General features: G+C 45.8%; 1 protein-coding gene across 6 annotated transcripts in view; it reads left to right on the forward strand.

The window, feature by feature from the left end:
- LOC135901595 (uncharacterized) overlaps positions 1-26,010 on the forward strand; it is a 543,147-nt gene that overhangs the window by 302,795 nt on the left and 214,342 nt on the right. Inside the window, exon 9 of one of the 6 annotated variants that reach the window (XM_070531176.1) lies at positions 9,276-13,347. The exons of the other annotated variants lie outside the window; for them this stretch is intronic. The gene's annotated coding sequence lies outside the window, so the exon portion shown is untranslated. Of the gene's footprint in view, positions 1-9,275; positions 13,348-26,010 lie in introns of those variants that run through there. 6 annotated transcript variants of the gene reach the window in all.

The following is a 26,010-nucleotide window of genomic DNA, read 5'->3' on the forward strand; positions in this document are numbered from 1 at the left end:
CACCATTTCACAACTGGGCCGGGAAAAGATAAACCACAGGCCCATTTCGGCAGCTTGGTGCCACGCTCGCTGTCCTTCCATCACGGAAAAGCTGCGCGGATTGTGTGTCTTCTTTCTGCCTTCCTTCTTCGGCGAGTAAGTGCCCGAGGAAATGTGATACTATGGCGATAGCCCGCTTCTCCTGGATTGCATAACCCTAGGAGGAAAAACAAAAGTAAAAAAATGAGGACGAGTGTAAGAGCTTTCCGTCTGGTGTCGATAAAACTTCGTACGGTCGATACGCAACGATTCAGCTAACTATGGACGTCGTGGTTGCTTATTGGCTTGTCCCTTGTTTTTTTGTAGATAAGAAAAGCGTCTACAGGTACTTTACATATTTGTTTTTGGTCCCTGAACTTTGCAGGTTTTACGGTCGCTTGACCCGTATTTACGTAACATTTCGTACCCGAGAGTGGACTGTAAGAACAGACCCCGGCTAATTCTGATGGCGAGCGCACAATTAGGGAAGGAGGCCTGTCAATGACAAACAGTTCTTACGAACGAAGAGCTTTGTGAATTCGGTCCAAGACCGGCGCTTGATCAGAGTGCTCGGTGTTTTCTTTAGCAGCTAATTACCTCGTTTTGTTTTCGCTGCAGATGACTTAAGGTAGAGGTCTTTTTCATAGCAAGGTATTATCTAATAAAACTGTCGTGCAAGCTTCCGCGCTTTGAGAACAAAGAGTGCGCACCATTTTTGCTCCGTTCGCCTTCAAGCGCGTAAGCGCTTAGATAAATGGGGTACTGCTTGTCGCTGCCGCTCACGGCAGCACACAAAAGCGAGCTGCGATCGTCGAGGCTAGACGCCGCGCCCATTTCTAGATTAACTCAACTCAGCTGCGAGTGTTTAATGCTCATCAAAGTTGAGGTGCTACCGAACAACGAAGCCCCGTCTCAAACAAAAGCGGACACAGGGCACGTCCGTCGCTCGACGCTGCTCGCTTACGAGCTTCGGCGTGGGGAACGGGGCGCACACGTTCCTGTATTCGAGTCAATGTTCATCTATACGCACGTCCCACTCGCAGATACATATCCCACGAGGCAAGCAATATGTTTCGGCCACGCGATCGTGCGGTCGTAAGTGCGCCCCCGTGGCTATTCTAGTCTCCTACGGACAGCCGCAGCGCACGCAACGGCGTCAGTGTAGTTGGAGCGCTCCAGTGATGGTCTATAAAACATCGGGTCCGAAGGGGCACCACGCCAGACAATGCGTTACTTCAGTCATAGTTCCCTCCCTCCGTTTCTCTTTCCTTCCCCGCTTTCTTGTTTTTCAGTTTTGCTTGTATTCTCAACTCTCCTAGGTCGCCTTTTCGTGTCTTCTTCTACGCAGCACCTCTTTGATTTCCTTTTTCATGCGCTGCAGACTTTGTGCTGACAAGTTTGTCAGCGAAATTCTGAGCCGCGCCTTTTCTTTTTAATTTATTGCGGGCATCTCACGTCTCTTTTACGTCAGCCAGTTTCATCCCTGACGTCGTGCTGTCGCCGCGGTGCCTTCAGCTAGATGCATCGATTTTCGTCGCTAGGCCGCGCCAGCACAACGAAGCCGTCACGCCGGCACAACGCAGAGCAGGGAGGTGGTCGAGGCGGAGAAAAGGGGAAATTGAACCGACGCGGTCGGGGCAGATCGTTTTGGCCGCGAGCAAGACAAGCCAGTCTTCTCCAATTTCAAGCGCTCGCCATTAAAAGATGCACTAGTAGCGCGCGGGCCCGTCGGCGCGAGCGAGGAAAAAAATTCCTTCGTTGCGACCCGCGGAAGCAGTGCCGCTGTGTGGATACGAAGAAAGCGAACAGCACGCTATTTGCTAGGCTGCTGCTAGCAGATGAAAATGCACTAATGTTCATGTGCGTGGGCGAATGAAGACAGAGCAAAAGAAAGTTTCATGAAATCGCTCGAGAAATGGGAGGTGGCAGTTGAAGCGGAATATGCGAGAAGGCTGTTTTCTTGCGCCACACGGGGCGCTGTCGGTGTTCTGCACTGAAGGGGTTTGTCTGAAAGGGACCATTTATTAATCATAAATATTCCAGCGGCCAGTTGCTAAAGTATGCTGCATGCAATGAGCCCCGCTCCCGGTAACAGTGTATGGGTATCGTGAGACGAAGGCCACGAAAATGACGCACGTCGCCATTCATTTTTCATTTACCGCAGAGGACGAAGAAAAACAAAAACAAATAGTTAGACCGAAGGCTCACAGTTTCGTCAGCTCCCGGGATTGCCCCACGCAACCATGCCTATGACGTCACCACCTAATCTACCTACATTAAGCAGCACCGCGGTTTAAATTATGCCTATTTTCTAAGTGTTTGTTTGTTACTCATCTATTTTACAGTGCCGGCTTATTGCTCTCACCCCGCCGTGTGTTGTCGCATATATAGTTATTTCTTCAGTGCTTATTTTTTTGATGGTGGTACGCGCTTAATGATTTTATTTCTGCACGCGCTGTCATTTCATGTGAGTATATATATTTTGTCGATAGGATTTTAGCTTTTTGCGGTGCCTTCTATTCGGTAGCGCAGTGACCATGCCGGAATTTTGTTCAATAATTCCGAAAGTCATTTAACCTTTCCGTGACACAGGGTAATTGTAACGTCTTTCGTTATCCCCATTCCATACTTTATGTGCGGACTTGGCTCGTTTTGGCTATAGCATGGCGCAATTCCAACTTAAGCTTCTGTCAAGGTCACCTTGTGGAGCTTCCCGAAAGTCTGCGCCAACAATTTTGGGTATATCGGGGAGGGGTTAGTGATGCCGGGTAATACTTCCAACAAACATGTAGGGAAAGTATGGACCATGTGTGCCCAGCCCAGTGCAGTGGCGTAGCCAGAAGCTTCGTTCGGGGGGGGGGGGGGTCACGTTACAGCTCGGCCTCCTCCTCCTGACATTTGTCAAGGTATCAAATACATGAATAATAACTACATTGTTATTGCCAAAGATGGCAATGTAGATGGCATTGCCAAAGATGGATATGTGCCAAATTCTTAAACGCTACGCACTGTCAAGGCAAGCAAAATATGTATTTTTTCATACAATAATATGCTCACATGTCCCAAAAATTGTGCCCGAAATAACTGATATCAATGCTTCCATATTTTTTGTCTATTTAATAAGTAAAGAAAATATTACACAAACGTTAAAACTATATCATTTCGAAACCAGCAAAGCAGTGCATGCTGATCATATGAAAAATGTAAAGGCCACGAAATTAACAACTTGAGGACAAATATTTTATTGAAACTTTGTCATTCAAGAACCTTGTTTACATTTTTGTACATATTCAACCATCAGACAAAAATCTCAATGACGCTATCCTTTGTTGAAATGTATTGCATAGGAGCAGCGGTCATCGGTCGTGTATTGTGAGTAATTGCACCAATGTTATGGTCGCAGCAGAGAGCACATATAAAAAGCAGTTCTCCAAAATATAAGAGGGCGAGACAAATGAAAGTGAGCAAATCTGAATATATGACAAACGGGATACTTTATTTAAAAGTAGTCTCCATGAGCATTTAGACATTTCTCCCACTGTCTAATCAGTCGCGTAATTCCGGTCTCATGAAACTCCTTGGGTTGCCATTGAGAGCTGGACTTCTCCCCCCTTTGGCTGCTTCAAAAAGTGTGTAACTGACTCTTTCAAGTCATCGTCCGACACGAATCTGCTTCCCTTGAGCTGTTTCTTCAGTTGCCCCAAAATGTGGAAGTCGCAAGGCGACATATTCGGGATGTATGGCGGATGTTGCAGCGTTTCCTACTTGAACTTTGCCAATTTTGTGTTAATCACATCAGCGACGTGGGGACGGGCATTGTCATGGAGCAAGATGACCCCATTCGTCGATTTCCCACGTCGTTTGTTCTTCATCCGGCGTTTCACAATATCGGAAACGATCGATAGTCCCTCCAAGTTTAGGAAATTCGATCAGTAATGGCCCCTGCAGACGGCGGAAATGACGGCCTTTGCTTTCTTCGGGGCTGGCGAATTCCAGTGTTTCCCCAGTAAGTCTTGCTGCCGTGTTTCAGGCTCGTAGTAGTGGCACCATGATTTGTCGCTGGTCACAATTGCAGACAAGTCGTCACCCTCATTGTGATACCGGATCACATGAGTCAAGGCAGCGCCGAACTTCTCCGTCTTCTGGCGGTGGTTCAAAATCTTGGGCATCCATTGCGCACACAAGAGCCGATGACCGAGATATTCATGAATTATGGTGTGAACCGAACCGTGAATGATGTTCACACGCTCTGCCAGTTCATCGATACTTATGCCCCGTTCATGAGATGAGATGATTAGAATCATCGCATCAACCTTTGCGATTCTGTGTGTGTGTGTGTGTGTGGGGGGGGGGTGATTGCATGGTGGCTTTGGCCCAGTCTTGGATTGTCTTTGCAACTTTCACGTCCTTCTTTGAACAATTTGCTTCAATGCTTCACAGAGGTCAATGAAATGCAATGTTCAGCGTACACGGCAGCCATACGGCGACTAATGTCTTTTTGGGAAACACCTTCATCTCTCAGAAAACTCACGACACCACGCTGTTCAACTTTTGGAAGGTACATTATGTCACGCAACCATGTTCAACCCAGTATATGAGAGCATTAAAGAACATTTATCCTCACACCTGTGCGTCACTTTTGGAATTGACAGATGCCTGTGTGCTACGCGTATGCCACGCAGATAATGAACGGAACAATTATTGCACGGGGTGGGTTGGCTCACATTCATTTCATTCGTCCTCGTGCATAAGAAACGCGAAGATACAATAGAATATACAAATGCCAAGATACAGCTTGATTAAGGGCAAGAAAGTGCCACTGGAAAAAAAGTTTACTGCACGTGTACACAAAACCTCGCAACAATATATTTAAATATACGTATAAATCTCCAATAAATCTACGTATCTAAGAAAAAGTCAGTGTATGTAATGCGTCAAACAAGGCAAATAAACATGTTGCGCAATCACAGATTCGCAGATCACAGAATCCCAAGCCCCCCCTCCCTCCACTCTTCCTGATGTATCGCGTGCGACGGAAGGCGGCGCTCTTCCTCCCCGCTTTTGTCCCTTGCGCACACAAGACTGAGCCACCACCGTAGGCTCACGTATGCCACCACCACTCCCTTACGCTTTCACTCGCACATACAGCAGGCGACGCGCGGTCATGATGTAGGACTTTATACTGAACATGAGGGCGACGTCGACGGCAGGAATGCGCCTGGAGTGTCCGTATAATTGCTATCGAAATAATACAATAAGAGTATCCGGAAACTGAAGCGTCCCGTGGGCCATTACTTTCCGCAAAAGAAGGAGTAAGAAAATCGAAGTTTCACCATGCGGCAATTCTCTGCGCCGCAATGTCCTTTTTCTTTAATGGAGAGGGGGCACCGAAAGGAAAAAAAACAACGCAAAGGAAAGCATGTTGGGCACAATCAAAGCCCTACTTTTGGCGCCTCTAATGTAGCTACCGAAGGAATTTTGAAGAAAACGTGAGACGCTTGGTCCACAGAGAAGCATACGCATACTGCTCAGTATCCTACACCGGCGAGACAAGACTTTCCGGAGTGGTCGCGCTCAAGCGAACGCGCTGCCTTCCGTGGAGTCCCCACAGTGATGCCGGCGAGCGACCATTGTTTCTTTTTCTCGTCTGCTAGCCGGAAAGCGTCCAAAACTCTGCCAGGCGAAAATCCACTTGGCCAGAGAAAAACGACCACGCACCGAAGTGCGCCACGCGGGGGTCGGGGCAACACGAGAAAAAAGCATGCGCTTTGGCTGGCTCTGGCAGCCCGCGCGTAGCGAGAGCAAGAAAATTGAAGAGGCTCAATGTGTCCTCGCGAATAAAAGTCAAAGTAGAAAAATAAATAATAACGTAGTTACCTTTGCTGGCTTTAGTGCCTTGACATGGATGCTATGGCGCAGGTAAAAAAAAACATGTCGATATTCTTTTCTGTGACATCACGCCACAAATGAACCACCACAATGCTTCGGCTCATCGGACCCCGCTGAGTGCTTTGTCAACTTGTCTGATAGTGTGTTGATTTGGCTTTTCTCGTTGTATGGTCCAATCTACGGCTTTAGCGAAGTCAATGCACCTCTGGCGTCAAATGTTTATAACATTAAACCTACAAAGTTCCGGAATTGAAAATCTAAAGCACGACGTTGGAAATGTCGCAGCACCTTTTGCATCAAAAGTTTATGAGAACTTTACACCCACAAAATTTCGGAATTTAAATTCATGCGCTCCGTAGATTCCGCGGCCTTCGCGAGATGCCGCGGCGAGCCCGCTCGCCATCAAAACGCCCTTGAAACTTTGTGCTCGGATGGGGCTCCTTGAGTCATGTGACTCCTTGTGCATGGGCATGGCCGCAAAATCCGGCCCGAGTTCGCAATGTCCGCGCTGAAATGTCTTTTCGAGCGTGAAATAGACATTCCAGACAAAATCCAGAACGACTTCCTGCACATGGGGTTGCTTTGGTTTGTCCGCAGTGCATGACAGCCCGAAAAAATTTCGATGCGGGGCTGATGCCCCATGAGCCGATTTATCATTGATCACACCCAAAAACAAATTGCGGCGGAACCCATCTCACGATGACTGTCGACGGTAATCTGTTAGCATTGAATCAATATAGAGAATAACTTTTTGCCACCGTCGAAACGAGTGTGCGAGGCGTGTACTACAGCGAGATTCCTCTTCCTCGCTTACGTAAGAACACTCGTCCCATCTATAGTCATATACAACTTTAGAAAAAAGGGGGCGTTTACTCCTCCGACGCGGATGCACACGAGCATCCACCAATGGGCGCGCACTCTGGACTGACGTCATGAGCCAGACGGCCAGTCACCCCGCCGATAAAGAAAATGGCCGCCCTCGCTTCGAACTGGGCCTAGTCGCGTCAGATGTGTGCTTCAGCGATAAATGCATTGTTTTATATAAGTACTTTTTCAATAGCAACTGATTCATTTTAAGCTTGGAAAACGAGTAGTAGATACGCCATGTACATGCGAACAAGCGCAAAAGCCATGCAGAGCTGCTCTTTCTACTTTTGGCACTTGCAATGCAGCTAAAGAGCAGTCGACGGGCAGCGTTGTAGAAGGCACGGGGTTATTTTTCTGTCGCTATCCGGCATGTGTTGTAGCGCATGAGAGCTCTACTAAACCAGTCATTAAAATAAAAAGTATTTATTTATACCAAGAATTGCGCGTTTCAGGAGCACGATTTTTTGAGCGGGACTATTTTAGTCGCGGAGGCAATCGGCAGTCGCGCTTCGGTCATCTGGGCGGGGCCTCCCATTTTTTCTAAAGTTGTATCCGACTATAGTACCACCACCGCGAAGCCTATCCGTGACCTCCAAAACACATGGCGCGCCGGTGCGTACGAACGCCGAGAAACGCGTCATGCGGCAACCGTGACCCTCTCTCGCGCTTGTATCTGGACACGCTGCGCCATCTCTTGGCGCTGCCAAGAAGTCCCAGCGTGCCCTCCGAGATGAGTAGCGTGGCGTGCCGGTGCCTGGGAACGCTGAGAATTGTTCCCTCGCTTGGACCCGCACACCCAGTGGCACATACTCAGTGTCCCAAGGTGGCAAGAGATCTATTGAACAGCGGCACATACCTAGTGTATTTGTGGCGCAGAACCCTTGTGACGTGGGTTCGTTTCCGCTCAACATCGGATAAATTTAAGGGACCTTTAAGGGAATTTAAGTTGGCATCAAAGACATTCGTTGAAGAGCGGCACATACCTGGTGACGCAAGCTCGCATCGAAGAGGTCCGTTGAAGCCCAGAAAAAACAGAGTGGCACATATCCAGTGCAACAAGTTGGCGTCGCAGAGTTTCTTCAAACAGCTGCACCTACACAGTACCGCGTCTACAGTGACCCATGTCGGCGTGAAAGAGGTTCGTTGAAGACCGGCACGCATGTACACATCGCCTAATACTCAGTGACCCAACTTGATCCCACGGTAGGTTTCGAACCCTGTTACCTCAGCGCAACAGCCCGATACGCTACCCATTCGCCTGCGGACTGCCCAGTGGCCCACCCAAGTAGGCGTGAAAATGGTTCGATACGAAGATACAACAAAGGGCGTGAAGTACCCTTAGAAGGCTACTGCATTAATAATTGACACGCAAGCTAATTTATCCAGCTTGAATATATGGCGTTCGCAAAACAGGTGCGCTTATACCCATAGTAGAGACGCATAGCAGAGACGCACCCGCTGACTGAAATGTCCCTGTTCGAGCTCTGCCACGTTCATCTTGTTGCTGTGGATCTCACCCTGCATGCGTGAGCTTGCGGACGTCCATTTTTCTCCCTTTATTCATGAGTGTTGCCTGCAGACGCAATACCAGAAATTTTTTTTACTTCCCGAGTTTCGGACTTGGGTACGAAGTTTCTTGCAAAATGTGTTCGGCCAACACTGAAATGACGCGTAACAAGCGTCATTTATTGGTGTAGATCACATCAGTGGTGCCGAAGAGATTGCTTCCAAAGATGCTGCATGCTATCTTGTCCTGTCGGTTGTATGCTCAGCCCCAAACAAGGCGTATTCAATGTGCGGACGAGTCAATAATTACCAGCAATATAAGCAATGCACAATAAACCACAAGAAGAAGCACACTACCTGCAAAACAGGGGTGATATATGGTACACCCTTATCATGTGGCCGACGATATTTAGGGCAAACACGCAGGTGTATCAATGACAGGGCAAGAGAGCATGCAGGATCTTTGGAAGGAATCACCGCTGTGCATCTCGCTTTTCATTATCGCCATCACTATTGCACGGTTCAATTTCACGACATATCAAAGTTTTAGGAAAAAGTAAAGACAAGCTGATGTGCGAAATTTTATTAGCCATGGCAGTTGACAGAAGCGGGAAATATTGCATGAGTACACCATCAATACTACTAACAGAAAAAGAAAAGGGCTACTTGAGCAAAGACGATATTTCAACCTAAGGAGTCGCATAATTGGCATGACACAAAAAAACAAGCATCGGCTGTCTTGTGCTATAAAAAGTGCAGGAAATCAATAATAAACATTTAGTTGCTAGTCCAGCGTGTGTCGTTGACTCTTCCTGTCCGTGTCAGAACGTTCTGCTGGAAACCATTTGTGCTATGTGCAACCAACGAGCTCAGGCAAACACTATTCTTAAGCTCCTGCAGATGTTTACCATGGCAGATGTCATCTCAGTCTACCAATGTACCGATGAAGCGCACTAGGAATTGACACTGAACATGCCTCCGCCCTTTTTATTCAGGCCCTCTTCTTTGGTTCAGCCGGCATAATCTTGGACATGTGCAGCAGATACCACTGGTCGCCGCTAAACACTACCGCCCCCGCCCGTGACCAGGGCTCAGCTGTCCCCCTGCCGGCTACGTCGGTTGGGGTGTGACGTCACCATCTGCTGAATTATAAAGGACTTGAGTCACTCATTTGCCTTCACTGGGCACGGTGGTTCCGCACCAGGACTTGACACTGAACATGCCTCCACTCCTGTTTTTTTTTTCAGGCTGGTTGTTGTTCTTGCCGTAGTGACAATCCTATGTTATTGGTTCTACCGTGCCCAAAGTGTTGCGTTGAAATGGCGTATGAGTGTGTTCACGTATGTAAACTGCTCTTATGTGGTGACGTGAAAAGCAATCCAGTTCCCAGTGTTCAAAACATGTTCGTTCAAATTATAGAAAAGCATAGCCAAATTTAAAAAGATATTTTTGATTTGAAAGATTTTCAAGAAAAACTTAACGCATCCCTTAAAACTCTGTCCGCTACATTAGTCTACGAGTGGCGCAACGTGTTGTCAATTTAGCAGTCAGCATTGATAGGATAACGCCAATCGAACAGCACGTGAAATATATTCACCAGTCGTTTAACATGGAACGGAGGAAGGTTACTGATATCGAAGACCATAGCCGCCGTTCCTATCTGATTATCCATGGAATTCCTGAAGATGAAAAAGAAAGTGAAAAAAACGCTCAGAGATAAGTTGCTCATCGATATATTTAAGAAAAATTTAGGGTTGCAAACTTCCTCGGTGGGTCGAATTCACAGGCTCGGAAAAACGACCAGTAAGGAACGTCCAGTTATCCTTTGTTTACAAATTTATTTAGGAAAGAAAAGCATGTGTTCCAATGTAAGAAAACTTTTCATCACGAATTACTATTCGAAAGAAACCTTAAGAAAGCGTAAGTTACTTTGGGAATTATCTAAAGCAGAGAGGAAAAATAAACTCAAAGTATAGCTCATAAATGACAAGCTGACAGTCAACCATCAGACATATGTATGGAACGACGCTACAAATGAGCGGGTTCTGCTCTCTTCACAGCTTGCTGCGGATGCTCGTACCCCAAACTGACGCACTGCCTCCAGAGGCCCGAATCCTTCACACTTTATTATTTTGAGCACAAATGCGCCGAGCATAGTTAATAAAGCGGAATCACTTGAAATAGCTTTATTTACCCACAATCCACACGTAGCCATCATAACAGAGACTTGGCTAAACCCTGATATTAGTAATCGCTGTGTCTTCCCTCCTTCGTACTCTATTTTCAGGCGTGACAGAGAATCGTGTGGGGGTGGTGTCGCTGTATTATTGAAACAGAACATTAACGTCACACTCTTGCAACAAATTGATAACCATGAAAATGTCTTTTCATGGCCACACATTCATACTATGCGCAATATACAGACAACAAAATTCTGAAAATGAGCACCAGCGCAGGCTGCATGATCATCTTTCGTCGTTTGGCAAGAAGAACATAATTCTTGCCGGAGACTTCAATGTTCCTAGCATTGATTGGTGTAAGGGAAGTTTCGAATCGATGCATGACTCGGTCGTTCTTTGTGATATTATGTTTGCTCATAACCTAAAACAACTCGTCATGGAGCCAACTAGAGTACGCGGATCTGCTAGCTCTATCCTTGACTTTATGTTTATTAACAATAGCACTTCTGATACATTAACCACAGTATACAAAGGCATATTTCACCATAAGATAGTAGTAGTAGCCTTCGCTCTATTGAAATGCAATCAACCTAACACAATAAAACATACGACCATAAAGGACTACTCAAAAGCTAGAGACGAGTTGGTACTGGATTACTTAGATATAGCATTCGAAAAGTTTTCAGCTGAGAATGTGCCAGAATTATGGGCAATATTCAAAGAGCACTGCCATTATTGCATTAATAACGTTATTCCTGATAAAAAGATACGCGTGAAGAAGATAAATTTGTGGATTAACCGGCACATCATCCAATTGGAAAGAAAAATAAAGCGTCTAAAAAGAACTAAGTCCCAGAAGCTGGTTTCTTGGGAACATTGACGGTTGAATTGTCCGCAAGTGTTCGTTCGGCGAGGCAGCGTTACTTTACTGAGACCCTCCTACAGTTTATACAGAAGAAGCAAAGTAAATTCTTGAAACATGTCCGGTATTCCAGTCAGCCCATTAAACAGATAGTTGTAAATGTCAATGTCATCTGATGTACAGAAGAAATGGCAGCGCACTTTAACTCCTACTTTCACTCTGTGTTTTTAGTGGCGATGGTGATGTTAACAATGACAACAATTATTGTGATTCTTCATGCGAACCCGTTATTTTAGTTTCTCATGAGTGCATCATGGAGATGCTTCTTAGACTTGATACGAAGTGTTCTGCTGGTCCTGATGGTATACTCAATGCTTTCTTAAAGCGCTATGCAGAATCCTTAGCCCAGTTCCTAACCAAAATATTTCGTGAATCAATGTTATCAGCTTTATTACTCCCTGAATGGCTTACAGCCATAATTGTGCCTGTTCACAAGACCGGAGGCGGCCTTTTGGTAGGGAACTACCGTCCTATCTCCTAACCTGTTCCTCCTGTAAACTTATCGAACACATAGTCGCAAATCATATATTGTGGATTGTAAATACAAGTTCCGCACTTAGTCCATGTCATCATGGTTTCAGAAAGGGATTTTCAACCGTTACACAATTAACAACAGGTGTTCACACGCTTATGGCATATTGGATAATTCCGGACAAATTGACGTATTATACCTCAATTTCAGTAAAGCATTCGACAAGGTTCCTCACGATAAACTACTTCTGAAGCTTAAGGTAACTGGACTACCGGCACCACTCATAAAATGTTTTGCTGCTGATTTAAAACAGAGAAAACAATATGTCGAAATTGACGGTTTTTGTTCCCCTCCACTTGAGGTCACATCAGGTGTTCCGCAGGGGAGTTTACTGGGACCTCTATTTTTCTTGTATTATATAAATGATTTGGCCTCCTTTATTGATGAAAACGTCAAAATTAACCTTTTTTCCGATTATTACATGTTCAAAGAAATAAATTCTGTCTTAGATCAAAGCCTGCTGAATACTGCTTTGCATGATGTTTTGTCTTGATCTGACAAACGGGGGATGTCACTGAACTTTGAGAAAACACTATTTATGAGCTTCACCAGGAAGAAGACGCATCTTACGTTTCACTGGGCCCTCCACACTACATCCGTGACTAAGGTCACAAAATACAAATAGTTAGGCGTAATCGTTAGCAACCAGCTTACTTGGAGTGATTACTTGTACTTTATAACCTCATCGGCTATGAAAAAACTCGGGTTTTTAAGACACAAGTTGAGGGAAGCACCTGCCAGTGTGAATAAATTAGCTTATGAATTTGTTGTTAATCCAAAACTTGGGTATGCCGCTGTAGTGTGGGATGCTCACACGAAAAAATACATTTCACAGATTGAGAAGGTTCAAAGGCGCGCCGTGCGATTCATTTACAACAAATACAGGAATTCTGACTCACCATCTCTCCTCATGAAAACTAATCAAATTAAACTTCTCTGTACCGGAAGAAAAATACCGAGAATAGAATTTTTGCACTCCTTGTTACATGGAAAGCTCGGCATTCCGGCCACACCATATGTCACGCCGGCTTTAACCCCTAAAACACGATACACACACACAACTATAGCTTAACTGCTCATTTCACAAACACAAATTCCCCTAAGTGCTCATTTTTTCCGGAAACAATAACTGACTGAAATTCACTACCTAAAGAGCTTTTCAAATGTGGAAACCTTAAAAAGGCCATTACCGATATTTTTTACCCTCTAATACAGAGTTTTGCCAGTTGCATTGGGATCCATTTGGAGGTGCCAGACCTGTATATGAATTTGGAAGTGTTTTATATCTACATGCATGCTTCTTAACATATATGTACATAGCTGTTTGCACAATGCATTGTATTCCTTCTTTGAATTAGCCCTTCCTGCTTGGACCAAAAAGGTCTGCAGTATTATGTAAATAAAAAACATAAATAAAAGTGCCTGAGAACAGAGTCGGCCATGGTCACTTTTGCAGCACAACTACACCATCAGAGATCAAGGCGTGGCACTTAATATACAGGTTTGAAGCACTTTCTCCCCACCCACTGCAAGAAGTTCAGTGTTGGCGATATGGTCACAGTATTAGGGATGGAGATCAGAGCTTCGGTGCCACATTTGCGGAGACGGCCACGATGCAAAGGCGTGTGCCTCTCAGTGCGAACGATGCTGTTTGTGCGAAGGTTGTCATGCTGCGGACTGTCCTAAATGCCCGGCCAGAGACCGAGAGCTTCAAATTCTAGAAGCTATAGAACGGACGCGACGTTCGCGTCGTTGAGCCCGGGTCCAGAGAAATCGTGTGGGTATCTTGAAACTGTTGCTCGTCGCTCAAACGATATATGAATGCATCTCTTGGTGATGTTGTAGCTGCTGCTGTAGATAATGCTATAGGAAAAGTCCTTGACAGTCTTTTTACGAACTTTTCAGAGATCACCCGGCAAGTTTTTACTGCTCAGATGTCACAACTCTTGCAGGTCGTTGCGTGGTTTTGCTTCTGTGTTTACAAGAGGCCTCGCCCCGCAGTCTTGACGGCACTGAACCTTCCCCAGCTCATGTCGAACGCGTAGGTGATAGCAGTTCTGAGACCAGTTCAGATAACATTGAGAAAATTTATTTGTGCGCTCGAACTTGTAAACGTCTTCCTTCTCCATAACCCCGAGACCTGCCATCCTCCATAAACTAAATGCTAAAAAGGGTAAAATTCAGAGCCTACAACTGCCGTCTGCGGGAAAGCGTCCTGCAGACGGAAGCTACTGCTGGTATATGGTCAATACAGGGTTCCATTTTTGCTGTAGCTACTGATTTGTTATATCGCTATAATAAACTTTCTTAGGATTAGACTGTTTTGCAGAAAACTTGGTTATCCACAAAAGAAAGCTGTTTTAAAAGAATTATGACACTTTTAATCTGGATCGCCTTTCTCGTAGGCGGGGTTTAGCATTTTTCATCTAATCGAAAATTTGCCATAGAGCTAAGATTGCTCACCAGATATTCTCCACAGAAAGTGATAGTCATCATTGGATGTACTCACTCCTGTATAAGCTCCATTTTGAATTGCCAATGTTTATTTCCCTACAGAAGTTCTGTATACAGGTTCTCTTGATGCCGCGGTTGCACCATGCAGAAAGGATATGCTCATAGCTGGTTATTTCAATTTTCACCATGTATCATGGGGCTGTCGGCCCAATTCTTGTGGTAAACCAGTGTTAGATTGGGCTTCGTTGTTAGATGTATTAGTTGTGTTAGATGTATCGTGCAAGTCGTGTTCGATCCTAGACCTAACTTTTCATGTTCAGGTTGCGTCATATTGTCCTGGTCTGCTATCACTTCAGCCACAAACAGCGACCATCTTCCAATAATTTTTAAAATAGCGTACCCAATTAATTTGGTGGATAAGCATGTCCGCGTCTATCTATAGCAAATTTTAAGACTGATGGCTATCAGTTTTAAGGAAGGAAGGAAGGAAAAAGTGGAGAAGGAAAGGTAGGGAGGTTAACCAGTTTGGCTTAACCGGTTTGCTACCCTACACATGGGAGAGGGATGGGGGAGATTAAAGATGGGGAAGGGGGAGAGGGAGAGAGAGCACACAGCACAGCACACACACATCGTCCGTTGGAGTCCATCAATCTGGCATGGTACGCGACGTCACTCTCACAGCCGCTTGTCCAATCCCGTCTCTTTCAAAAACCGAAGTAGTCCCTTTGTCGCCTTCACCTGCGATATCTTCTGTCGGCGGCATGTGAAAATCGTGTCGAGGGACAATGGTCTACTGTCAAGGCGCGCTAGAACAGATGCCAGGGACTCTCGCTGAACATTAAATTCAGGACAGTCGCACAGAACATGTTCCAGCGTCTCCTCGCAAAGACAGGCATTACAGAGATCGTTGTCGGCCATTCCAATGCGGAAGGAGTAAGATTTAGTGAAAGCCACCCCCAGCCATAAGCGATAAAGCAGAGTCGCCTCTCTTCGACGCAGTCCAGTTGGCATATAGAGATGCATCAAAGAGGGCAGGTGGTATTGATGGTTGCTCTGGATGATCTGGCTATTTGTTGTGCACCATAGAGATAGCGTGATCTCATGTGCAAGCACTCGAAGTCTGCTAGCTGCGTCGGATCGTGAAAGCGGTATGGCCTCTTCTTGTGCGTCTTCAAGAGCTGCCCGAGCGGCATTATCGGCGTCTTCATTTCCACTGACGCCGCAGTGACTTGGCAGCCACTGAAACGTCACGTGGTGTCCTTTCTCCTGTGATGTATGGAGTAGGCATCTAATATCGAATACGAGCTGTTCGAATGGCCCGCGATGCAGAGCTGATAGTACAGATTGTAGGGCTGCCTTTGAATCGCTGAAGATTGACCATTGTCGAGGTGGCTCCCGATTGACGACACGAAGTGCAGCGCGAAGAGCAGCTAGTTCAGCAGATGTCGATGTTGTTGGGTGGTCAGTCCTAAAGCTGATGGTAATAGCTTTTGCTGGGACAACCACAGCACCGGACGAACACTGGATGTTTGTGGAACCATCGGTATAAATGTGTTCCCTGTCCGCGTACCTCTCGTGCAGAAGAAGCAGAGACAGTTGTTTCAGCACAGGCGACGACAGTTCAGACTTTTTTCCGATTCCTGGTACACTGAGATGGACTGTAGGGCTGATAAGACACCAAGGGGTTATCGATGGTTTAGATGCAGCGGTGAAGCCCGATGGAAGTTTGTCGCTGTATTTGATGATAGTTTTAGCGAATGATGATTGGTGCCTGTCTGAAGGTAGTGCTGCAAGGTGGTGATAGGTGGCACGTGCTAAATGTCTGATGTGCGTTCTCAGGGCTTCCACCGTAATGTGAGTTCGCATTGGATGGTCCCGAGCAATTGCAAGAGTTGCCTCTGTTGAGGTGCATCTGGGCAAACCAAGGCAGACTCTGAGTGCTTGAGCTTGTGCTGCCTGCAGAACACGAATATTTGTCTTGCAGGTGTTGGTCAGTACAGGTAGACTATATCTTAGAAAACCGAGAAAGAGAGCTCTGTAGAGTTTAAGCATTGCGTCTACTGACATCCCCCACGATCAGTTTTAACTAATCAAGTAGGTCTAAGCGATAAAGTAAAGGAATTTAATTTGTTTCACATGATAAGTGGCAGTTTTAAAACTCCAGATTCAGTATGCAGTCAACTAAGCACGGTAGTTTTATCCTGCACTGTCAAAAAGGTTTGCGCCCTTTAGCGCTTGTTGTATAACAATAATTGTCATATATCTTGACCGTACTTCCTTTCTTTAACGTTGCGCACCCGGACTAATGCGCTCATTTTTGTACAGAACTTAGTATAACTATTACAAGCAGTAATCTATGATGTAGTTTTCCCAAATTTACCTATTGCGTCAGTAAGCGTTGAATTTGATTATATATATTTCCTAAACACGCTAAACTTTTGCCTATTAGATAACTAAAAGCTTCATTAGATGATCACCTGGAGAACCTCCAAATAAATACAGTAATAGCCACAGATGCTTCTTAGAAACTCGCATATGCAGGGCCCCTCTTTTGTAGGCGTCGAACTAGCGCCTTTCTTTTCTCCTCAACTAACTCAAACAATGACATGATATAGTTGTTTTATAGTTCTAAGTACGGTTGTGGCTGACAAGTGTGATTTTTTTATGATCACATTTAGAAATAAAGAGAGAGACAGAGATAAGAAGGAAGAAGGAAAGAATGAGAATGAGAGTCATTGCGTACGCACCCGCAGATGAATTTTCCTTCAAATTTATATTCACAAAAACAGCACTCGCCTAGGCTAGAAGTCTTCAAGAAGGGCGTTATCCCTTTGGTAGCCTTTTACGCATATTATAGGTATGAGGCCATGGTCCATGCATCTTTGCGAGAATGGCTTGTGGTCTCAGCGGCTAAGACTTATAGTGCGCAGAGGATATCGATGAGAGTCGAAGGTGGGACAGGGGCGCAGAATGTGCTGTGTATTTTCACTACATCCGCAACAGAGGCATGCGGTGCCATCGTCCATTCCGATAAGGAAAAAACAAGCGTTCGTGAAGGCGTCGCCCAACTACAAACGGTACACTGAAGTTATTTCACAACAGGGAAGTCCGCGTGGCAGACGAAGTCGCAAGCGAGGGTCTATTGAATACAATCGCAATTTGCTGAAACATTTTGAATTCCAATGTCGAAGTGCGACGCAACGAGCAAGTCAGTAAAGTGACCGCGCGGTGTCGGTTCTCGACAGCTGTTTTCTTACGTACTGATCTTGCTGGTGGGCGAAGTGCAGGGTTTCATCTGTTCTGTCGTCGCCGGTAGTGTAGTCCGGTATAGGCACTGATATATAATACCATGACCGTTCTCGAAGGCTCGGTGGTGAGCATGTGTATATTCATATACTAGCTGCTCATGAGAACCACGAGGCAAGGCAAACTGTAGTGTTTGTTCGGCGGTCTTGGAATCACCAAAAGCACTGCCTATCGATTCGGAGCTTGTTGAAGCTCATAATCAACAGCCCCTTGACGAGCCGCAAGTTATGCTGCTATCGATATCATTACATGTGAAAGCTGGAGCTGTATAGAAACGGAGCTCGATATTGCAATTAACAAGTGCTCTTGATAGCTCGCTCGATATGAGATTCAGTATGTGAAAGCGACGGTTCACATTGGATTAGAGATTGATATTTTGCAGCGAAGCTGTTATGGGGAGTTCCACAATAATTTTGGTGTGGAAGCGGTGAAGGAGGATGGCGGTGTGGTCGGCATCAAATGTCAATCATACAAGAAACAGCAAGGCAACCTGAATCGGAGCCCCGATGCGGCTGTATAGTAAAACCAGAACATTGACGAGAACGCTCAGCCAGACGCCGGCGTCGGTGATGAGCAAGCAGCCAGCAACTCAGCCCTGCCAGGCTGTCAGAACGCGCGGCCACACGTCGGCGTGGGTAGAGCCGATGTAGCATGCAGGAACATGCGTCGGATGTATCACAGGGTGTATAGGCACTAAGTTTGGATATAGTGAAGCATCTGAAAAGGTTCGGCTATAAATATAGTGAAGTGTTTCTGAAGTGTTGCCTAGATTTCGGGCACTGATATGTAGTGGACAGTACTCATAGAGCCCCACGGTGGAAGAAGTAGAGACTACACTAGCGCCATCAGGCATATAGACTCGACGATGGTAGCCGCCACATCAACACATTCACCTCATAAATAAATGACAATTCTTTGTGGGCCTTCTGTTCCAAAAGATAAAACACTACTTCCGAAGGTTATGAGAACTCCCTTATACAGCTTCAATCTCTTCGACGTATGATATCCTTGAATTGACATGGATCTGCGGAGTCTCTTACTATTGCGATAGTATTCACTTGGAACTACACTTATCGCACGGGTTTCAAGGTATGCTCCGTGAAACTTGCGCTATTGTTCCACTTACTTTTTCACCGAACCGCCATTTTATGCAGTGAAGCACAAAAGCGATTGGAATGCCCGTGAATTTTGCCGCACGCTTTGAGAACGAATATCTCCCAACTGGTGTCATTCCCAAAAATTCTTTTAAGCAGATACGCCTTGCGAACCCACCGGCTACAATTCGTCATTTGCAATGTGCCGTAAGATACTTAATTGAAAAGTTCATTTGTGAATTCTTCCTTATTAGACGATGGCGCATTTAGATTTCTCGTGCAAGTAATATGCACCGCTTTGTGTAGTCTAAGTAAATGACTAGAATTATGTTATGCGCCCAAAACGATTTTTAAAAATTCTGTATGGTCTCAAAAACACACACATTGAAGTTTCGTTCGTGTCACCAAGGGCAGAACCCTGTAAACAAGCTATAGTACTGACCTTTAATCTATCAGGATAGACCATGCAGATAGCCCAGGCTTCTTTTGAATGAATTCGACTTCCAAGAGTGTAGCAAAGAGCTCTTCTGCAATCGAGGATGCCACGTGTGAAAGTCGGCGGCTTATTCGCACGCCAAGAGATGGTATCACAAACGCTGGCGTTCGTCCCATTCGTAGGTGCTGAACTGTCGACGTAAATATGCGTGGTAGTCGTGAAGATGGCACACAGTTAGCATTTTTTATACTTGATACGCATGTCGTAATGTCGGAAAATGAAAAATAGGAAGAAAACAGTTTGACGAGTTGCTGCGGTAGTCAGTTCTGGAATATATTTTAGGCGCCAAAGCTGGTGTTATCCAATACGCCCCAAAATATCACTGCAAGGTCGTTTCCGCATTTCCCCCGCATCGAAACACGGCCGCAGCGGCCAGGAATAGAAGTGGAGGCCTCGATATTATGTGGCGGAACGCCTCACCTGCTCGCGCAGTTGCGGCGCGGCGGATCGCTTGATAAGTGAATTCTCGTCTAGTGGAGGTCTTGTTCGAGGAAAAACAAGCAGGAATATACATGTTATGCGCATTACGTTCACTTCGCGATAACAATGAGATCAGCGGTTTGCGTCTTAAACCGGACCAGGTCCTATTCCGTTTGTTTTTTTCAGCGCCGTCTACTTGGCTTCTTTATCTGTTGGCTTCATATGGTTGTGCCTAAAAGATATCAAGCCACTTGGTCCCCCCCTCCCTCCGTTTCCTTTCTTCTTGTTATGTCATAGGGAGGGTCTCGACTCCGGCAGGTTTCATGCCTTCTGGTAGCTTACGAGGGTTTATCGACCATAACTGAGGTTTTTTAGCGCACGAAAAGGGACGAAGACAGTGGCAAGACGCGGACACCGCGCTACGTCCGCGTCTTGCCACTGTCTTCGTCCTTTTTCGTGCGCTAAAAAACCTCAGTTATGGAATACCAGCACGCCCTAACCTACGCTCTTATTGACCAGTCGCCTACTCCTAATGTTCACGTACTGCATGACGGCTGCGGTCGAAAGAATGTTCCACATCCGCCACCATGTCCATGAGTAGCGCTGGTTAACACTCCTTGGGTTACATCATAAACACGCTGATGCATTTCTATGCCTAAGAAAGCGCACGTGGACGCAGTCGTCGCCGTAGCTCTCAATGGTCGATCATTGCACGCGTAAAATGCGTAAGTTGTCGGTTCGGCTCTCACCGGCGGCAAATTCTTTTTCGTCCACCTTCGTCCCCTTTACTTTGTCACTTATATATTTCAACTAAAATAAAAACAATTAATACCCCTTATGCTTCCCTTAGTTTCATAATCTGTCGGCCTCACATGATTGTGACTATACCAGGTGTTTCTGCGAAGATATAAAAAATTTTTTTTAAAAGTCACTTTGGCAGTTAGCACAATTCTAGTCCTTGAACTGTTCTATTCGAATAGGTGGACATTAATTGCACGAGAAATCGGAATACATAATCGACTAATTAGCAAAAATTGAGTAATTAAGTTTTTAACTAAGTTTTTAACGTCCGTGTTCTGTACGATTATTTGCTGATGACTGCATTGCACACCGTTCGATTAACTGCTCCGCTGACCGCGTGAAACTCCAAAATGATCTTGAAGATATCGGTGATTGGTGTGCCATGTGGCTCATGCCCCTGAACGTGTCGAAGTGCAAAGTAGTTTCCTTTAGACGAAAAACTATTAACTCTCACTATTCTGATCTTTTGGTTGTAAGGCCCAAACAATGAAATGTTCCTTTCCTTCGAACGCTTCCTAACCTTACGTGAGGCCTCCTTACAGCAAAGGACCGATGGAGGAAGCAAGCCTACTCTGAAAGCTCCCTTCGCCCGTCCTTACGTACGGAATGGTAGCCGCATGCCTGGGTTCGGGTACCCAAACAACATTATTCAATAAAAAGATGTTGTATCGTCGCATAATTTTTAAATTGAAGTGCTAATGTAGAGACGCGTGCACGCTTTCTTCTACTTTTGTTTAATAAACGTAAAAAAAGTACCACATTATAGCGCAGAACTTGATAGGCTCCAGCAACGCTGGCACCGCCGGCGTCGCGCAGCACCTAGAAATGCCTACGAACGCTACTCATGCCGAACGTGCGAGTGAAACGAACATGCCTGGCAAGACGTACCATGCTCGCGCTTCTCCGCAGGCGGGCGACTGTGCGCATGCGCAAGCAAACATCACGTGGCTAAGCAGTAAGGTGAAGCGCTCGTTCAGGGCCAGGAGCTGCGTAAGGACGTATGAAGGTAGCTTCGCAGCTACCTTACGCTGAGGAAGCACCAAGGAAGCCTTCGGTGAGGGTTCCTCAGTAAGGAAGCTTTCAAAGTGACATAAGGTGGTCACACCGCAATGAAGGCTTCCTTACTGAGGTAAGGAGGGTTTCATTGTTTGGCCCTAACATAGTTGACCACGCCACAGAATATAAGTACTTAGGAGTTCTCCTTACGCACAATCTTTCGTGGACTAATCGCATCACCTTCATTTCAGCTAATTAACGCCTCCAGATCATTAGGATCCCTCCGCCGCAACTTAAGAACTGCGCCTTCACCAGTACAAAAACTAGCTTACATAACTATTGTACGGTCACAAATTGAGTATGCCTTTTCTATTTAATCTATTCTATTTTCAATTTAATAAACTATTTAATCAGGCGTTTTGCAAAGCGTTCTACAACTTTGTAATTGGAATTTTAACCTAACTTCCTTGGTTTAGGGTAATTAATCGTGACTATTCATACAATTAAGCAGAATGCAAGAAAAGTGGGACTTATTCCCTGCAATAGTTAGCAACATGCAATTGATCGCGTCGTCTCAGAGTGCACCGGCTTATTTTTAAACTCTGGCTATAGTTAGCTGGGGCACCATGTATATATGAGTGTATGTAGATGTACATTGTTAATGGCTTTTTGTTACCAAGGTAACCATGTATTGCTGTTTAAGTTCTACTGTTTTCTATGCACCGCTACCGCGCGGCATGAAATGCCTGTAATGGTCCCCTGGGCGTGGTGAAGTGGCGCTTGCGTGCGGCTTTTAGCCCACCGGAGCATCCAACCTACGTCTGGTTATTGATTGATTGATTATAGAGCTGAATTGCTCTACTACAAATTAAACTAGTCTACAGATTATGCAGCTGAAGTACTGCATGGGTCAAGCGCCTGGCATGTGGAAATTGCCTACAACGCACAATGTCGAGCCGTGTGCAAGTACTATGAGGACCTGTAATGTGTACAAGCTATCACGTAGGGGTTTGCGGGACGAGAAGGAACAGTCAATTTAATGCCTGCATCTTATTCTAAGAAATATGTTTAATATTAGTTATACAATCCGTATGTGAAATGTATAAGGGAAGCATGAGAGAGAGGATTTTTAATAAAAACAGCGGGACCCGTATTCACAAAACGTTCTTACGCTAAAAACATCCATGCGAGCCGATAGTGATGTAGAACATATTACAAGCGAAGGCGATCAGCCAATGAAAAACAGCACTTACGAACGAAAAGCTTTGTGAATTCGGCCCCAGGTGTTTAGCTGGCGCAACGCTTAGTTTGCTAGCCCAGATGAATGCGATCACAATGAGACAGCAAGCACTTAACGAATAACCCTCGCATAAATTGGCCAGAGGGGTAGAGCCAAAACTAATCAGAGTATCGCGTTGAGACAAGTGTCTCGCAAGAAGGTTGAAAGTACCTTCGTAGCGCGGGATATGACTGCGATTTGACATCGTATCGGTCATAACGGTAATATCAGTTCGCGCTGCGATATGATATGACTACAAATTCATAGTCATGCTTTTCATGCAGTCGAACCCATATTTAAGTAATCGCTAAGGCCACTTAATCCCTCTTTGATCTTCTAAAAAAACTCAATTGTATCCGTCCGGTATATTTGTTAAGTTTTTAAAGCAACAGAATAAACTGTGAAGTCATAGTTTTTGTTGCTTCAGGCTCTTTTATCTCAAACAAACAAACAAACAAACAAACAAACAAACAAACAAACAAACAAACAAACAAACAAGCTAAATAACTAACTAACTAAATAACATTTACTTACTTCGTATGGCGACATGGAATTTGCTGGGGGCGCACTTCAGAATGTAATTGCGACGAATATACTTCAGAGTGCTCGGAAAAAACCTAAGTCGTATAGAAAATGCGTACATCGCTTAGAATTATTGTGGGAATGCTTCTAGGTAATTTAGACAGGCCTATCATCAGTTGATGAAAAATTTTAAGTTATCGAGCGTAATACTTAATACGTGATACTGCGACATACTTAAGATGGATAACACATTGCTGTTAAGACGAAAGTGCTACGTTGCGCCCTGGTGTTGAAACTTATATAGCTGTTTTTATTGTTTCAGTGAATGAGCTTGAACAACCTGGTCGGTAAAAACTGGAACAGTTAGTGCGAGGACTGAGAGGTAAGTGAGCGCAGATACACCAGAATGCTCGATCGTCCGCCTTTTTTTTATTACTCAATATTACGCACACATCAGAACTCACAGATAAATGTTCTTCTCGTGCAGAGCCAGTGCCTATATATGCACACAGATCGGTAGCTCTCTACGAAAATTGCAGGTTTGTGAACAGATGTTCAACCAGCCTGGCGAACGCCAACAATAGCTTTAAGGGTTCCTCTGTTGAGAGAATCCCGTCCAGTGTCTTCTCTCCCCCTTTTACGACCACGAAGGCAGCGTTGGGCGCTTCACGGCGAACAAACAGAAAATGCTAATATAATTACATCAGAGAATCGGCTTGCTCTTATGCGGAAGCACAGGAAGCCGCGCAGTCATCCCACACAGAGGGTCGGACGGTGGGCCTTGACGCGGAACTTTTACGGGTCCTCGCTACGTTATACTGCTCTTCCTTTTCAGGCTCGTCCTTTAAACGAGATAAACGCAGTAAAAGTAAAACTACTGGCATACGTAGTTGTTTGCACTAGACGCGAGAAACACTCTACGATTCTGTTTCTTTTTTTTCTTTTGTGCGTGTACAGCCCATACGTGTAAAACGGTACAGCCATCGGACCGCAGACTCGGCTCTCTCCCGAGGCTCTCATCGAAAGGCAAGTTTATGTTCCCAGCTTGCACGGGGGCTGGGAAGTCTCCTGCACTTTCCTCGTTTTAGCGACGAACGGCTACGCATACAGGCACCGCTACCATGCGCTCTATAATGGCCCCCTGTCGAATATGCTTAGCGGGGTGCCCGTCGTTCTCGTTCGCACGAGAGCCATTTATATATGAACCTTCAACGCAAGTTCTCCTTATTACAATGTGGCCATAAATTGCTAAAAAGCGTGTAACGTGCTGCTACATGAACGAACAATGGTTCCAAATAAACTGCGAGACCCGTATGCAAATTGCCGCCTGCCTGTAACTTGAACACGTGTGCAACGGGAAGAACTTTTACTGTTTCTTCTGCGTATTCAATAAGTTGCACCCCCGCATTTTGTTCTCCTCACGATTGCAGCCCTCCGAGCAGCATTCATGTCCGTGAACAATCCGCGAACACTGTCATTCATGTCTGTGAACGCGCGCGCACACACACACACACACACACACACACACACACACACACACACACACACACACACACACACACACACACACACACACACACACACACACACACACACGCACACGCACACACAAACAGATTTTATTGGGGGCGGAAGACACGCCAGTTAGAGGAAATGTGCTTCTGGCTGGATCAATTGACTTTTTGGAAAGGAAAAACAGGCAGACACCAACGCGCAGACACCCTTCATAATAATAATAATAATAATAATAATAATAATAATAATAATAATAATAATAATAATAATAATAATAATAATAATAATAATAATAATAAAGAAAGAAATAAAGGGGGTTGGCGGCATTGAAACAGGCCGTAGTTTTGCGGCTCTTATTCTTCACAACATCTAAGCGGGATCCGAAATGTCCATGAACACTTTATGCGATAACTACAAGCGTTGCACGGTTGGCATTTCTCACGAATTTATTACCACCCTTGCCCCTTGTGTTAGCACACCATCAGCTTACACATTAGCGTGTATCTCGTCTCCTCTAACACGGGCCCGTAGGAGGAGGGAATCGGCGAAATCCGGCAAATCACCGGCCATGCAACGAAGCCAGCGGAGTTCCCACCGTAAAGCAACAGTTAATGCACGCGCCCGCTATCGCCGCGCGCGTGGCGCGCCTTCTCGGACGAGGTGCGTGGCCGTCCAGGAAGAAGACGTGAGAACACGTGGCAGCGCAACTGCACACTAGAGCTCTGCAACGACTTTTTGTTTTCGTTATTTACGCTTACTCTCTTTCCTCCCCGCCCCTTCCGCTCTCCGCGAGAGCCCGTATACAACACGAGCCATACGCGAGCACGCATCGGCGTGTCGCTTGGCGCGCAGAGCGTCTCTATTTCTGGCTCGAGCGGAAGGCGCCCACTGGCTCGCTTGCCGAGGAGGCTAGTGGGGCACGGCCAGCCGCTTCGTTTGCGAGTCCGAGCGTAGCATCGGCTGCGGCCCTGCGCGGTGTGCTCGCCGGCGGCCGGCCGGCGTTTCCTACTTCCTCGCTGCCGCTGTGGCCGCGGGCGGCGCAGACCGCGGCGGCACAACGCGTGTGTTCGCGGGACCCAGGCCCCGCGAGGCCGCCGGTTCCGTAATACCATCCGCCCGCTGCTTATGGCATGTGCAGCGCTTCCGATTCGCGTGGTTCCTGATTAGCGCCCTTTTCTGCACGACCGGCGGAACGGGGAATATACACCGTCCC

This window comes from Dermacentor albipictus, chromosome 1 (assembly GCF_038994185.2).
Source record: "Dermacentor albipictus isolate Rhodes 1998 colony chromosome 1, USDA_Dalb.pri_finalv2, whole genome shotgun sequence".
Lineage (NCBI taxonomy): Eukaryota > Metazoa > Arthropoda > Arachnida > Ixodida > Ixodidae > Dermacentor > Dermacentor albipictus.